Here is an 18,355-nt window from a genome sequence, read left to right on the forward strand (position 1 = left end):
TAGATAGATTTTAAAATTTATTTTAGTATTATTGTTTAGATAATAAAAATCCAATATTGAGTTTGCTTTTAAGTGGATACATTTTTCTTGCTAATTCCTATATTCTTTGGATGAACTCCACATCTCACTTAGGTCAAATAAAAAAATATACTTGTTAAGTGTCACCGCCCGCCCCTGATTTTCTAGCTGCCCCTCTTTTTTTAAATTTCTTTTCTAAAAAAAATGACGAAAAACGACTAAAAAATGCTGATAATCGAAAGAAAATGATCGGTTTTTTTTGCAGGTAGGTTTTGTATTGATTGGCTTAGAACTTGCAAAAGGCTCAACCAACCTGCAGGAAAAAAAAAAACTCGCTTCCCGAACATGTACTGTACCTGACAAAAGTCACATACATCGGTAGTGTTTTTAAACAATAAACAATGTCTTAAAAATGATAATAATACTCTAGAACAATGAAGACAAATAAGGTTTGTGTTACGATCTAGGCATCTACTTAGCTTCAATTGGCCGATGTTTTAGGCCTAGGTTGGCAAGTAGCTAGCTACAGTACCAAACGACTAGGCTAGGCCCAACCCTAGCAAGGCTGCTAGTCGCGAAAGTCAAGACAATTCACACACAAAATCGTACGTAGGCTAGGCCTTGCCAAAAATAAATATTGTACAAACAAATCTGTTTTACGTACCTTCGTTTGGACGACATATGTAAAATTTAGTTTCTGTTATGGCCCGTTTCAGTCAAAGTTTTGGCTTGCCACCCATTCCTACAGTTATTGAAGCTAAGAAATTTTAGGCTTAGGCTGGCAAAAAATCACCATTCTTTGACTGTGGCAATTCACAGGCTGCGTATGTAAATGATGCTAAATGTGTTTCTCAATGTTTAAAAAAGATGTACTGACTCATTTGCAGACTTTCTTTTATGTATGACCCAAAATGATGACATAAACTGAAGTCGAAAACTGTGCAGAGATATCAATCATGGAGTAAAAAAACAAAACAAAACACCCCTCTCTCTTCTCGCTCCTGTTAATTTTTGAGGAGAGATGCTTAAGCCTTATGCTGTACTCTTCTAATTACCCAATTTATACGACAAAAAATGTACTAAGTATTAACAGGGATGTCTTCCGGTATTTCCCTACCGAGATTCATTTCTTCCACATGACTGAGTGCAAATCTTGCTGAATGTCAATACAATTGATATGCAGACTGACTGAAAATACGCACAACACCAAAAGTGAGTAAGTTGGGCCTTTGCTAAATATCTGTGTTAAATATTTTAGGAACTTGACATGCCTACTTGAGTCCGCTTTAACGAGATGTAGAGACATATTATTGGTATTCTTATAAGAATATGCAATCTCACAACTAATATATTATTGCTAAGTAAACTATTCTTGGTAAAATTTGTTAGTATTTGGTGCATTTCTTTAGTGTGAAATGGGTGTTACCGTAATCTAGGGCAGTAATTGTTAGTTAGCCACAGATCACACTAGCATAGGACATTTTGTTTACCAAATGTACTCAATGAAGTTATTCTATATCAATCTTTAAATATTTGTTTAAAGCATTCAGCATTCGGTAACCCACAGCCACTTTTATTTTGTTAGAATTTCCGTTTCAATTCTGTTGTGTTCGTGAATCTAGTATTTGCCAAGTTTTAGCCTACTGTTATTTTTTCTCATTTATCACATCACTGCTTCCACCATGTAACCTTAATGTCTGTGCCATGTGTAAGCAATTTTATTTATTAAATGTAAGAATGTATTCAGCTAGATGGTTTGCAATTAATCAGCCAATGTGGAAGATGACAAACTAGAAATTTGAACTTGAAATATATTCTACAAGAAATGCAGGGATAGGACTGTTATCTATGAAGAGGAATGAGGCATTGTCAGTGCATTGCAACATGGATACAGTGTGCTTTATTTAGCGCTGTCTTTTCAAACCACCCTGATGAGAATTCCAGAGAAATAGAAAACGGAACCATTAATCAAACTTGGTAGGTTTAGATCCAACTCAATGATAATATTTAAATTCAATATTCCAGATCTTGTTTTGTAGTTGATAACAGACGGTATAGTAAATATTGAGTAATTTGTCAAGCAGATAGCAGAAATGTAATCGGTAACAGTTGGTGTTGTTTTCAGTCAAATTTAAAATATCGCTGATGTGTTTTGCACTTTAAATAATTTAGTTCTGTTTAAAATTAAGTTATTGAGTTAGAAGTGAGTGAAAGACATTTTTGATGTTTTTCTGTGTTCTTTCCTCTCCCTGCCCATTTTCTTCCAACTTTTTCTTGGAATAGCCTGTTTTAATTTATTTTCAAAAATAATCATATATTCCTATTATTTTCATACACTTTTTTTTTTTATAAGAACACATTGTGTAAAAGCACTAAGGCTCAGATTGCTAAAAAATTAGAACAAATTGAGGCTGAGGTAAAATATGAGTTTTTATTTAAAAATAATAATAATTAAAAACCAACATATCGGGCTAGTCACGTACTGTAGCAGCAGTAGGTATGGCTTTGTAATATAATCTATAATACAGTAGAATAATATATGCTGCTGTACAATAATAATTTTCTACCTTTGAAAAGTATGTAAAATAAGAACAAAATATGAACATTTTGAGCCTGAAATTCGCCAAAAAAATTTGAACAGAGAGCCTGGGAAAAATTTTACTGGTTCTTATAAAAATAAAGTAAAACTTGATAATGTTTTAATATTTTTTATGTCACATAAAACAAGCATAAAAAATCAATACAAACACATAGTTCAAATGACCAGGATGTAATATTATATGTAATCCAAACATCAAAATATCATTGAATATTTAATTAATTAAAAATATAAGCTTCAATGCCCTTAAGCGCAATATTTTAATAATGTGGTAACCTAGGATACAGCAAATTTTGCTTTAATGTATATACAAAATAATATTGATTATATATCCTTATTGATATTAACTGTTGTGTGGTTTTAATATCACTATGTATTATAATTATTATGTAGTTTTATATAGCTCTTTAAGCTAGGCACTTACTGCATTGTACGACCATTCCACGATGAATCAAATTCTGGTCCCTATGCAACGGCGTCTGTTGATTGTCGGTGGTCATCTGAACGGATTGTCATTAAATACGATTCGTTGCGCGTGCGTTGTCGTGTTGCATTCTCCACAGAATCGCGTCGGCCAACGACACGTCAGGCACATTTTTTTAAATATACAACAAAAAGTCAAGAGTAATACATCACTGGGATGTGTTGATGTGTTTCTTATGCTGGTTCTGTGACCAAAAGTCACATGATGTATTACATCATTGATTTAATAATTCTACATTTAATTTCTTTTTATATTGAAACTGTTTCGGTTTTAAGTATATCAAGTTAATTTGCTTTGCATTGTTGATGAGGTTGTTAAGCCATGATTTACCACAGCAAAGTGCAGTGACTGGTGTAAAAAGCCAACTACATCCTGGCCGCCTATTAAAGGTCTCTGTACTTTAATATTCTATTGTGATTGTAATTGACTTTTGTCCTAAAGAGATACTGCTATATATAGAAGTAAACAAAACATCTTTTAAATACTTGGGTTTTTTTTATGTTCAACATTGTTTCTATTGTTTGTTTGTTTTTTTTTTCATTCATTCTGATTTATTATTAAAACAACAAAATATGACATTGCAGTATTGAACTGAATTGCATCAAACTAACAAAGATACAGTAAGATATTGTTCTTATATGGAAAAATTAATGCTTAAATTTTAAATGCATATTAAAGTATATTGATAGTTCATTTTGCAGGCATAATGAATAATTTATATAGTTTAAATTTCACTTTATTTGTGATGTATACTGTATAGCCCTTTATTTTTGTGCACACTTAATCTTCGCCATTTTTGTGATACAGTGACGATTTGTGAAAAAATAAGGGGCCTTTATTTTTGTGCATGCTTAATCTTCGCCATTTTTGTGATACAGTGACGATTTGGGAAAAAATAAGGGCCCTTTATTTTTGTGCATACTTAATCTTCGCCATTTTTGTGATACAGTGACGATTTGTGAAAAAATAAGGGCGCGTGAAATCATGAATAATACTGGTCTTCAAAAGCAAGGCCAGGGCTATAATAATTATAACTTTATTGAACCGTACACTTTTATAACAGTGGCACACGCTATCAAGTGGTGCTTTCACAATAAAAATTTTAAAGAACACCGTACATTTGTGCATTAAGACACAGTATAGTATAAAAAACGCTACAATGCATAAAATACAGTAAAATGACAATTTTTTAAGTTGATCATTAAAAAAAGAGCAGTAAAAAAATAAAATTACTAATTATGGCAGAGAAATGTTTAAAATATTTTTTTAATAAAAGAGTAATTACTATTTAAATTCTTAGGCTCTTTAAAGGTGGCCATACTCATAGCTAATATAAAACTGATATTCCCTCAATAAAGATTTTGTCAAAACATTCTTGCATCTTTTGTGAAGTATTTTGCAATCATTCAATCACATTTTAAAGTTAATCAGGGAAAACCCACCAAAATTGGGAGTAACTATAATATAGGCTAAAAACATAATGGTAGATTTCTGAATCATGTTAAAAAATGATTATAAATGTAAAATTGCGAAAATATAAGGTTGAAAAATATATCAAATTGGCAAATCATGAAAATTTAGGGCCGTGGAAAAAGGGCTGTATAGCATTCAGTAGAAAGAATACAATACTTTAAAATTGTTTTCCTGGTATACATATGCTACTATAAATATAAATAGACCAACAGAAATTTTACAGAATAAGACACTTAAAATATATTGATGAAATGGAGATTATAAGTTAGCTAATATAGTGATCATATTCCTATACCTGGCCCTGTAACATTTAACAATTCTTTAATAGCTCTATTATTGTAGAAACACATTAAACACATTATTTCAAGATGGCTACTGCAACAGTAACACAGGGCTCCCAAGTCTCCCGGAACACCCGGGAGTCTCCCGGATTTTTGATCGATCTCCCGGGCTCCCGGAAACCCAACATTTTCTCCCGGATTTATAATTTCTCCCGGATTCCTCCCGAAATCGTTGTTTTTGTCCAAGCTCGGTGATCATATTCCTATACCTGGCCCTGTAACATTTAACAATTCTTTAATAGCTCTATTATTGTAGAAACACATTAAACACATTATTTCAAGATGGCTACTGCAACAGTAACAGTAACTTTCATTTGGTTTTTGCTAAATGAAACTGTCTATACAACAATGGTGTTGTCTTAATCGTGCAATTAGGCTGTGTTTAAGATTTATGATTTTTCGTAATTTAATTATCACCATTCATGATTTTGGCATACATATTATTTTGTTTGTCAGACAATTTAATGATTTTTGTAATCTCCAAATAATTTTAATAATTTTTTTTCTAATTTTTGATTTATAAAAATATTGAATTCGTTTTACAATTGTTAGCTCAACATAGGCTTGCGATATCTTTAATCTGATTTCTTCTCACAAATTTCCATTTTTTTTAGGTTTTGTGAACTTGTATATGAATGTTTTTCATCGATACTTATAATGAAAATTAAGAAATGAATTGTCCGTTTATTATTTGAGAAAAAAAACCATTTGTTGCTATTGCCTTAGCTACGGCCATTACATCCTGCAAGCCCTCATTACCAATAAATCAAGCATTTAAATGCTTCCATGATTTAATAACAAGAACTTTGCAATGATTACTTTCACTCAGTATTTTATTAGAAACATTAGCATAGACACTACAAGGTAGCCAGCGAGAGTATATCATTATATTGTTTCATTTTGGCATGTCCAGTGTATGTAATAGGATTTTGATATAATGAATCTGTTGTGCTCACTGGTTAGATAGAAACGTTTCTCAATTTTAGATATTTAAAGTGAGGATGAGAATCATTATTCTTATTTCTAATCAATTATCAATTGTAATTTAAATTCACTGTATACTGGCTGTGTTTTTTGATATATTCAAATTAAAATAAAAGAAATGATATTTTGATAACCTGAAGATAATATGTAATATGTTTAATATACAATAATGTATAAACTTTATAATATGAAATTAATATAACATAAATTAATACTCGATAATGAGTTTTGATTCTTTTGTGGAAATGTATTCTGTGTGGATGCACAATTATTTTAGATTTAGGTTGTAAATCTTGGTAATGCATTAATTTCAGACATTTATTTTTCTGAATTTTTTGTGTATAGCTACATAACTATTCTAATAATAGTATGCAAAGTTTAAAATGTTTGACCTTTGCTTTGGAGTGCTGTATATTTGTAACACTGGCATGCTGTAAACCAGAATGAATATTTAAAAAACAAAAAACAATAAATAAATTATGTCCACTTCCCTATTGTTAAAAAATACAAGAAAATAAGTATTATGAAATGAAGAATTGTGAAGTTGAGATTACGATGTTAAAATTTATGAACTTATTTATATTTTGTTGACTGTTTTTATTGTTTTTTTAAGGTTTTATGGAACACTGTATACCAAAATATAACATTATTTTCATTCTAGTATGTTGGCATAATTATTTACAGGTTTTTTTTTTTATTATATAAAGTTCTTCCAATAGGCATATACTATACAATAGTAATTGCTATATACTTTCTTTAACAACAAATTATTTTCTTGTTATTTTCTTATAATATGCTTGTCATTCCCCAAAATGCTTACTGTACATTTACATGTGTGGTTTTATCATTCACATATTTATGGACACCATGATGTTTAATGTTTTAAATTTATGACCATTTCATTTGAATTACACGTACTTGTTTAAAAATAAACATTTACATTAGTAGTACAGTCCCTATAATTGATATTAAATGTTCAATTAAGGATCACGGAATATAAGCTGACAGTCAACGAATGTCATAATAATCATAAAATGTGAAAGAATGTGACGCAAAAGTAAAGCTCCAGGCTTCTAACCAATAGATCGAAGGTTCAATCAATTAATCGTATCAATTTGTAGTGAGCCAGAATCCACTGCAAGCAATGTTTGATGATGCTGTGTAATTTGTTCAGATTATCTTGTATTAAAGAATTATACAAGTCAGGAGACTCAACCACTAAGACTGCTAAGCCCTAACGCTTGGTTATTGTTGTCCCACAAAACAATAGTGTAAGCATACGTTAAAACATGTGTTTTTGGGACAACATGTCTTTGTAGGATGCACACATTCTTGGCCCTGTTCTGATTGGTCAGTTGTTGGGTTTGATTGACACTTCGGTAAGGTCCATTTCTCTAAGTGGGTATTCAAATTAATAATAATCATAATGATAATGTGTTGATGATAAGGATGATGATGATGGATGAAGACGATTATAAAGATGAAATTAAGAAGAGCGGCCGCTCACTGGTCCACTCGTTCCTCCACGCTTAAATTCGGTTACAAACGTTAATGGTTTTTTGGAAGATCTAATAACATAGAAATGTTTAAATAATTAAAATTGTTTATTTGTACTAAAAAAAAATATATATTTAGAATGTTCATTTGTACAAAATTAAAATGTCTTAAAATAAAAAAATAATATTAATAATAATAAAATGTCTTAAAATTGAAAAAAATATGAATACCAGATGGGATTCGAACTCACAACCTTTGGGTCTTTGGAACACATTCTTAACTGACCGCCCCAGTAGTGGTAATGGCAGCAATGTACAGTTGTTGCTGAAACTGCTTTTTTGTTTTGTAGATGTAGAGGAACCTGGGGTCTAACTTAAAAAAATGGCAATGAACGTTTGTTGGAAATCACCTCTAGTTTAATGTGTACACAGGCCCATAGCCAGCTTCAGCCAAGGGGGAGGGGGGCGGGCGGGTTCAGGGTGTGGGGTCCAGGGGCCTGCCGAAAGGCCATGGTGGGGTTGAGGGGGCGAAGCCCCAGAAGCCAGAGCTTTTTTGCACTTTTAAAGCGTGTACATGGCGTATATTTAAAAACTTCTTGCAGTTTAAAATGAAATACATTTTTGTAATTATCCATTGCAAGGGAGTAAGAGCTCTAGTATGCAGTGGCCTCTAAAGTAATAATGATTACTTCTTTTCAACACAGGATTTCAAGACAGAATTTCAAAAACGCATAGTAAAAACCCCCAGGAACCCCCTGGCCAGGGCCTGGTACAAAATTTCCTGCACGTCCGTTCAAAACTGCCGACGCTGGACGCTTTTAAAGTTTTTGGTAACAAGAACAAGAACAACAGTTAGGTTCTGGGGTCAGCGTTTTGTGCAGACCCAAAAGTGTGATCATAATAATGATGATGCTATAATAGTTGTTCATTTTCTAAAACAATTTATTGAAATGAAAGGAATATAAAAAAACTATAACGATAACAATAATAATAATAATATTAGGTCTGCACATTCACTAATTGGATATGTAGAATTAGATGTGTATTCAATAATTGTATAATAGCATGATTAAATATGGTATTTTCAATTTAAAAATACTGTAGAATACCAAAGGTTTTATTAAGATTATATAATATTGTACACAATTTATTGCAAACTATAAGTTTGAATCCATAGAGATGATGTGTGTAAGATACAATGGCTGTAATGATGGCACCAGAGTACAACTCGTGTAGCTCATATTCGAGCGATGGCTTATAACGCAAGCAAAATAACCCATTATAAAAAGTAAGCCAGCCAACACAATTATCATATCTATGCCTGTCCAGTTCTGAGTTGTATTTTGTTGTGCATCTGTCTGCAAATAAAAAAAATGGCCAGATTGTTGACCTGACCTGGTTTCATACTGCCCATTTTGTTTTCAACGCTAAGTTCTCTGCGTAGAATGCGAGAAAGGGGAGATTGATTGTGCTTGGTGAACTTAGTGATCGTTACGATGGAATATTCATCGTCGTTCGTCATCTTTCTCCTCCAAAATGAGTATTTATCAAGCCATTGTTGATTAAATCTTGGAAACTATGTAGAAAAAGCCGCAATTAAAATTGTGAGATATCGGGCAAGAAATTCATCTCTTTTAATCATTCGCAATTATCATAAATTCTAACGCAAGGAAGTAGCGTGTGATTACTAGCAAATAAAGCAGGTCTGTCGAACTCTATAACACGCAAATTCAATTTTATTTATGTCTTGAAGATCTTAGTTAAGTAAAAATTGAGGAGACGAAGTTGAAACTTATAGTATATAAATGGGATGTATGTATTAACGTAATGTCTGCTGTTTTGTAAGTTAACTTGTCCTTAACTTTGCAATTTGTGATATGTTATACTTTAATAATAATTTTATATTGTAATACGAACAATTCCTGTGATTGCTGTTTTGTAGTTATATTATACCTGAATAAACAAAAATAAATAAGTAGGTAAATTGGATGTAATTTCAGCCCTTGGCTATCATTTTGTAGTTTTATTATACCTGAATAAGTAAAGATAAATAAATTGAATTATTTAACAACTGATTATTCTTGCCAATTCAATTTTCATCACTTTGCAACTGTTTTATGTTTTCATTAATTTATTTTCCTTCTTGTAGAGATATTTGTGATTTTTAAGTGATTCATACGTCTGTCATATTTATAGTCAAAAAGCCTTCTTTCATTTGGGCGGTTAATTCACCCACACTGTGATAAGAGTTTAGTTAATAATTCTATTTTGTAGGTCTTCCTATAAGATATATTAATAGTATTATCTTAATAATATTTCTTGGTCCTAGAAAATGTATAGTTTTTATATTTAGCATGATTTCCTTGCACTGAAACGACCATCGCCTGCTGGTTTATTTTTACGACTAAATTGTTATGTTTGAGTTGCAGAAATGTAGTTTTGTGTGAAAACGATATCTGATATTCAGGAGTTGAATCATTGTTAGAAATAAGTCGTTGCTGTCATGGTTAGGTTTATTACCTATCCTTAGGCATTTAATTTGTGAAAATTGCAGTGGTAAAAAACCAAACAATATAGAAATGAGATAGTGTACTACTCGCTCTTTTTTCTCCCTCTCAATGCTTGTCTTTGATCGACAGTAATTGGTTTCTGTAGTGAATGACGACGTCTAAAAAGAAGTGTAGATTTTGTCGTAGCCGTTGTTATGCAGGCTTGATTGGATTGTGCGTTCTGTATTCCCCAGCTGCCCCAATGCTCCAACCTTGAACTTATAAGTTTAATAATGATATTGGATACAAAGAACAAAAGTGCCGACGATAAAATCATGCACTAACTCTCGTTGAAATGTATGCCAAGGCTTCGCCAATGTCAGTATGTAGATATTGTTATGTGTAGCAGTGATGCAGAACTCTACATTTTTGCGTTTGATCTAGCCCATAGTTTTCATTGATGTCAAGACGATCAAATCTAGAGCTTTTTGTAGTCTAGGCCTGCTTCAGTATGTCTAGAAGCATGGATATCCCAGTCAAACTTTGTGTCTAACATACATTTCAGCTCAGTTTTAGGCCTGTTGTACAGTATTTTCGCATCTACTATTTATCTCTAGGCTATCTATCAGCTTTGTTACTGTCTCACGAGTCTGGGTATGATAAACACTGATTTATCTTTATTATGAATAAATGATAATTATTCGTAGTAATGATAATTTATTGTTATGGGAATGATACTCATTACTCGTAATGATAATTAGTGCCATGCAATATATGTATTACCCATATTGGTGCATATGAAATTAATACTTATGAATAGAAACATATGGTTTAAAGTGTATGCAAGATGCAAGTCTTATGGGTGTGTGTTAAGATAAATATTTGATAGTACATAAATTAGAAACTGATATCTTATATTAGACTCGGTAATAGCTTGTTCCAAGAAATATTCATGTGAAAGATAACTATCTATGCTAATGTCAGAAAACCAACCTCAAACTTCAATCAATAAAAGCCATTTTTAAATGATCCAATATGCTAGTAGTTTCCAATGAGACACAATTTTTGCTTATGTGAAAATACTAACATTTTTTGTCTAGCCAATTTTAAGGGTTTATGCAAAAAATATAGGAATGATGTTTGTTAATATATTTTTCAATGCCCAACAAATATTTACTTGTTCTAAATTTTAAAACTGGGTCTCTGGGGACTATCCACCCCCTTCCCATCATCTGTATTGCCTTGTGCATAAAACAAACATTCAGTGTGAGACCATCCAGTAGTATAACTTTGTTTATTAAAGAAACATTGTGTTGAATTTGGTCTATAGGAAACGCCTTTCCCATGATACCTGGTTACGAACCTGGAGCTATGGTTTGGTGGTATAAAATTCTTAAATTCTAACCAATGGTTCTGGGCTCAAATTCCTATAAAGAACCAGCTTTTTTTCCTTTATGACTAACACTTCCCAAGCATCATTATTCAGACAGACTATAATTTGATCTGTACAAAGTTGCCTACTGCTGAACGAGAATGAAAAATAAATAATGCATAAGAAAAACCTATTGTTGAAGTTAGCAACATTCGGTTACATTAATATCTATGCGTGACAAAGGGGATAACATTATTAAGGATGTATATTATGGTGATTAGACACATTCCATCTGTTCTACAATATTCTACGTCGACACTTATCCCAAAAAGAAATTCTTGTTAACAAAGTGTAGAAGTACTACACATTGTTTTTATATTTATAAAATAAAATTCAATATTGGAATACTTTGTATAGTTGTTAAGTTTTTCATATGAAATTTGTCTTATCCTAATAATATTGATTTTAAAAAATTAAAAAATTAGCTTATAAAGTTATAAATTAAAATTGTTTGTGGCGGGTTCAATAATAAAGTCATGTTCAAAGCCACTGTAATACAGTTTTAATAACTATAATATTAATAATATACTAATGATGCAAATTAAATTTGTGAAAGTATGTTAGTGCCTGTACAGTATACAGTAAAATTACAGGTAAGGTAACTATGCACTTTTGAGGAGTAATTACACTGAGATAGATCTAACTAAGCTTAAATGAATCTAGGGCTTGATGGACCATTCATGCATTGGTTTTGCAAGAAACCTAGTTAAGTGTTCACCTTTGCAAATGCAAGAGAGTTCAAACTTTCAGTTTCAGCCTGAACTAACCACAGAATCTCTAATTTAATCACCTGATAGGCCATCTGTAAACTCCATTATGTGCTCCGGGTGTGTGTTTTTTAAAATATTTTTTGTAAGGATCATCTCTCAACCTGTCACTAGCTGTTGATGAAAAATTAAAATACTAGAATAGTAACGCTATATTTAGTGACTGTAAATAGAATTAAGTATAATTAGTTTTTAAATTTCTAATATTGAAAATATCAAAACAAACAGAAATGAAAGAAAAGTAGTAAGCTTAAACTGGTGAGAATAAAATCTGAAACAATAAAATTCTCATTGTTTGACCAATAGCCAATGCTCCCTCTCCCCCAAATTAACTTGGAAGTAGCAAAGCACTAACTTTCCCTGGGCCACTATGAACAATTGCCAAAATGTTACAGTACTCTAAAAGGCAACCTATTAAAACCCACAAATATTTGGTTTTTTCAAGAATTCATCATAACCTGCTAGCTCATTCACATTGTGCTAAGATGTTGCTGGTGTCTGGTTCAATGTAACCTAAGCACAAAAAAAAGAAAAAATTAAGAATTTTTAATATTAAAATTATAGACATTGCTATACTGTAGTTCATATCTGAGCATTAATTTTTTTAATTTCTATTTTCTATTTTATGCAATTATTATTTTCCAATATTTTAATTTTGTATAATGATCAACGAAGGACGCCCTCTCTTGTAAGAATTACCATAATGCTAACTTACACCTCGATGCTAAAGTTGGATTTAAGTAAGAAAGTGCGTCCATGAGTATTTTTACATTGCCCAGAAAAAGATGCAGTATTGGAATAAGAAGAATGTTTTTCCAAAATGAAATGAAAAACTGTGACGGCATAGAGTTTAGGTACATTTGTTTCACACTTGGTGTTTTTTATGCACATATTTTAATGTATAAATTAAGAACCTACTCAATTAGATTAACTAGATTCATAGATCCATTCTATTTTTATCACTTTTATAATATCAAATGTAATTGTAAATTCTGACGTCCGTAAGGAGTGAATATCAATGACTACTTGATCACCAAACTGAATATAGTCTGTAAAATGTACGGTGAACTCAGGTCCGGGTTCATAGCCCGTCAAATGCCAGAACAGTTAAAGGCCAAATAAAAAAAATTATTAGTTTCTCATCCTCACGCATCCACCATATTTTGTTTTTACAAAATGTACGAAAATCTGGCTAACATCGGTAAAATTCCTCTCTCGATCGTTGGTTGTTGGGGATACTGCATATGGTATGAATCATGTGTAGTGGTTCTTTACTTGCTTTCAATTCGTCTACTTGGTAAAATTGAGAAAGTAATAGCTGTTTCCCATCAACCATCTTGGATTTGCCATCTCGGGTGAACAAAAAAAAGTGCACTTATTATCTTTTTTTTCAAAATATTAGGACAAGAAACTACTTGTTTTTGTACTAGGCTAAAATTGATTGACAGTCTATCTGTTATATAGAGGATTAATTTATAGAGCATTTAAGCCCTTATTATAAATGGTGTAATTGTAGAAAGATGAAAAAAAAAACAATGAAAAGAGAAGGAGAAAAAGGGACAACTTGCCATGTACATAATGTTTTTTATTATGTGATATTCATGTTCAAGTTTATTTTAGATATGCATGGAAGGGTAAAATGGTTTTGTTCAAGTAAAAAATGTAAAAGGCATGTGATAGCAATTTTTATTGGCTTGGCTCTAGAATGTAACCCAATACTTTGCTTCCTATGATCAGTTCATTCTGTGTAGTGTGATATTAATATTACTCTGTTTAATTGAACGAATCTTGTTACCACAGTTTAGTTTAATTGAACGATTCTTGTTACCACCTCCTTTCCACGAATCAACATTTATCATTCATGTGAGTTAAGGTCTTTGCCTTCCAATTCTAAATGTCCTAGGTTTAAATCTAGTAAAATTCCAGTTTGTCATTCGTAAATGCTTACATACAATGTGATAGCTGCAAATTTCTAAACTGGTGGAGAAAATTTGCTTAAAAGAATTAAAATTAAATGAAAAAGAAGGAAGAGAAAGGAAATGATTACAATTTTAAAATGTGAACAACATAGGTAATAGTGCACAGCTGTCTAAAAGGCAACATTTAGTGCACGTCAGCTTAATTGTTATGTATATATATATACATCCACAGACCTAGACAGGCGTGGGAAGGATGAACCTCTAAATGTGGGCCAAATAAAAAAAACGACCAGTAAAGCCAGCCAGCTTGAATTTAAAACGTAACCTAATACCGGACTTAATGAACAGTCCATTCTATTACAGCTGATATTGATATTACTTTGTTTAATCGAATGAATCTCATTAAAGAAAATTTATTGTCTCTGTTTAATTAAATGATTCTCATTAACACTTAATCATTTATTTCTGTTATTATTTATCATTTATATACCCATTTATTTGTCATAGAGTTCATATTAGCTCATTTAGGTTCATATAATCCCATGCTATCTAGTAAAGTAAATGTTGACGATGTTTAGTCAGTTAAATATTCATGAACTTATTAATGTTTGCATAGACACAGTAGTATTATAGACATGTTGAATATTAAATTAAAGTGATACATGGGTTTCTATAGTATGTTAATATGCATTATTAATAAGTTCAATATCAAATTGATTAGTAGAAAATAATCTGGTGAAAATGTTATGTAATAACATAATTTTACTCCTTCAATTGATTACTCTTCTTTTCCAAATAGTGTACTTCATTCTTTAACCCTTTGAACCCTGCATTATTTACATCTTGTGGCACCCTCACCCTGAGTTATTTTGACAAAATATGCTTTTTTTTTTACTACAATCATCACCACCACCTCCTAGGCCCTGTACCACTACCATAGCCATCCATCAACCCGACGCACAACTATCATCACTACCACTGCAGGCACTAGCACTATCGTGATCGGCCTGGCCTAGGGCTAGAAACTACAATGTTTACCTCACTTTTGTGTTGCTTCCGTATGTTATATTTTTAACTATCTTGGTTTTTATTGGCTTCTGTTTATAATTTTTTTCTTGCTTATAATTGTGTTATGAAATTATTGATAATGCTTATAACATTTTAAATATAAATAATTAAAATATATAATATGGATAATTGGGTACAGTTAATTGTTTTTAGTGAAATAATAGTAGTATTCTTTACTTTTATAGTAGTAAAGGCACGTACCAAGAAAATTCACAAAGTAGTCAATGTGAGGGCAGTATTGATGTTTTTAGTTGTCATCAGTATTAGCCTTAACAGACATTATGCATCTCAACATAGAGATAGTATATTATATCAATTATATTGTAATCTAGTACAACTTAAACACATACAACAAAAATGTAACAAATTGTTACATACATATCTCCAGAGACATTCCTACCAATATTCATTGTATTCAAACACATCTATCCATCCATAAAGTCCATGTAAAAGTATCATTAAAAATCAATGATTGACCAAATAGGTTAAGTTTAGGTTTTATTTATTTATTCACTTGCAACTTTAATACTAAACTAAACTTATGATTTAATAATTAGGTTGGTCTTGTTGTGCAATGTTTAATCTTTTTCTTGTAATTATTGAATTAATTCCTATTTGAATTTGTATATATTTCTAATTAGGTTAGGTCTTGTTGTGCAATGCTAACTCTTTTGTCATAAGAATACGCCAATTCAGCCACTGGCTGTGATTGTATTTTTAATTTTAGTAATAAAGATACCAAGAATTATTATGAGGGTATAGCAAGTGCAGGGCAAAAAAATAACCAACCATGAGATAGGCTTTGGATCTGGTTTTAGGGTGGTGTGAGGGCAAACAAAATTAATTATAGTCATTTACACCATCCTAGGATTATGATTACTAGCTAATAAAATAATCATATGTTTGAGAGTTAAATGTTATCTATGGCCAATTTGATAATTGCAAATATATTGGTATCTCACTATTTCTTATAAATTTTCTTCTCATAACATCTATGCTTTTAATACTTAACAACATTGGTAAGTCCATCATTGTAAAAAGTAAAATAGGTGTGACCCATCCATGGTATTAAATTAGAGTGACCAAGGGTGGACTCTGACCAGGACTAGGTTAGTAGCTATTTGAAACCTAATCTGACCGCATGCTTTGAACAACACTAGGGTCAATCTTCAAATTGACCTTCTAGCTTTCTTCAACAAAGGTTAGCCTCAGGCCAGAAACTAAAGCCTGAAAGAATGTTGGTGCATTTTCTGTTCAGTTTCAGAAAATTTTGAGATAGATAACGAGATAAAATTATCATTATCAGTCATGTTGTCATTGATAGTTATTAATCATGACTTCTTCAATTATATCTCTGCTCACTTAATTACAATTATTTAATTATAGCTTTCTCTTTATTCAATTATAGATAACCATTTTACAGTATGTGTTTCACTTGCATCACAAATATTAATAATAGTAACTTATAATACCAAGTAAAATGCTATTATTCAATTAAAAACCAAAGTTCTGCATTGACAATTGTAAAAGCTACAACAATAACATAAATTATTATCACAATAGTTATGTTAAATATATATAATTAGTACTTTTTATTTAAAACTTGGTAAATTTGAAAAGTATGTTTTGCATTTAGTGGATGGAGAGGAATGAAGCTCCTATTTACAGGTGTTGCGACAAATAGTAAAAATTACTCATCCAATCTACAAAGATAATTTAAAAGTATTTTTAAAAGCTGTTACGGCTTTGCCTATCAAACTTCCAAATAAAGAGTAGATTATTCCATATTGCATGAATCATATAGTTTAATTGTTTTTATTTAAAGGTGGTATTAGTTGAAAGAACTTTTGAACCACATTTCTGGACAAACATGTGAGGGCAGTGGAAATTAATATTGATGTGGGTACACAAGTGACTATATTGTTATCAGTCAGGAAGCAAATTGCGTGCATTGTATACATTTATTACTGTAAATATCACACGATATGCAATCTGAATGAAGAGTTGGTCTTCAATGTTCCTCAATGTGTTTAGATTGATCTATAAATGAACAAGGATATATCTTATGCTATACTACCAGTTTATATTAACTTTTTTCTAGTTAATTTTTTCATGAAAAAATGATTTACAGTAAAGTTCAGACATGAGAAAATTCGTAATTCAGAGAGTTCAAATTTTCATAGCATCTCAGTGTGGTGAGGATAGGCCTATGCTATAGAGTACAGTGCTAGTTAGGCCTAAGCCTTGCCTTGGATGCAAAATTTTGTCACTAAAATTGACTTGGATTTTATTGTTTTCTGCAACAATAATACACATGTGCTCACTGTGAAGTATTCATTTGAAGTGATTTCCGAATGATAACATGACCAAATAATGGCCAAAAATTCTCTTCATAAAGATCGCAAATCCATGTGCACAGTGCCCCCAATGAACAAAAAGTGAGATTTACAGTACAGTATGCCCGTCTGAACAAGTATGTAAAGCATATCTCGGCTGAAAAAAATTGATATTTCTTGCTTTAAAACTTAGTTTTATGTCACTTTATTGGTTTAAATGTTTTCTTTCTTAGCTGATGTTATTTCTGAAGACTTTTAAATACAATTTTAAGTGTTTGGCCCTGTTGCAACCCTAAAATTCACTCCTGTCTCTTATAACATTGAGCAACAGATATCAATCAATCAATCAATCAATCAGTCTGTCAATCAACCAGACAATTCAGATATATAATATATTTACTATATACAAAACTAACTTGTGAATCACAAGCCAATCAACATTTCCTGTTTAATAGTCAAGATGCCATGAAGCCACTTGCAACAAATGAATTAACTTTCAAAAAGAAAAGCTTGATCTATATTTTTCTTCTTAAAGGAAGCGTAATTCACTTGCAATAGTCATTCGGGAAGATTCCCAATCTCCTACCTCCTTTCTTTTCAAGGGCAACTGCCAGTACCTTTTATAGTCTTAATCACATTTTGATCCAGTTCAAGGTTATATTAATAAAATGTTCCATTTGTTTATATAACCCTAGAGAAAATACACTTGCTTATTTTCTTTTGGTTTTAGTTTTGCATTCAAGTATTCTCAGGCAAGTTCTGATTCCTGTCAGCTGCCAGTCTAAATTAAATTATTTAAGTTTACGTCCTTTTGAACAACATTAGCATAATACTGTAATAGTCATGCATACTGTATGGATTAGATGCATGTTTTTTATTGTACAGTTAGTTAACTGCTAAATTTCAGAGTTTAATTTTCATACTGATTGGGTGAGGCACACTGAGAGAC

Source organism: Anneissia japonica, unplaced genomic scaffold (genome assembly GCF_011630105.1).
Source record: "Anneissia japonica isolate Jap-2015-1 unplaced genomic scaffold, ASM1163010v1 scaffold287736_len1891122_cov214, whole genome shotgun sequence".
NCBI lineage: Eukaryota > Metazoa > Echinodermata > Crinoidea > Comatulida > Comatulidae > Anneissia > Anneissia japonica.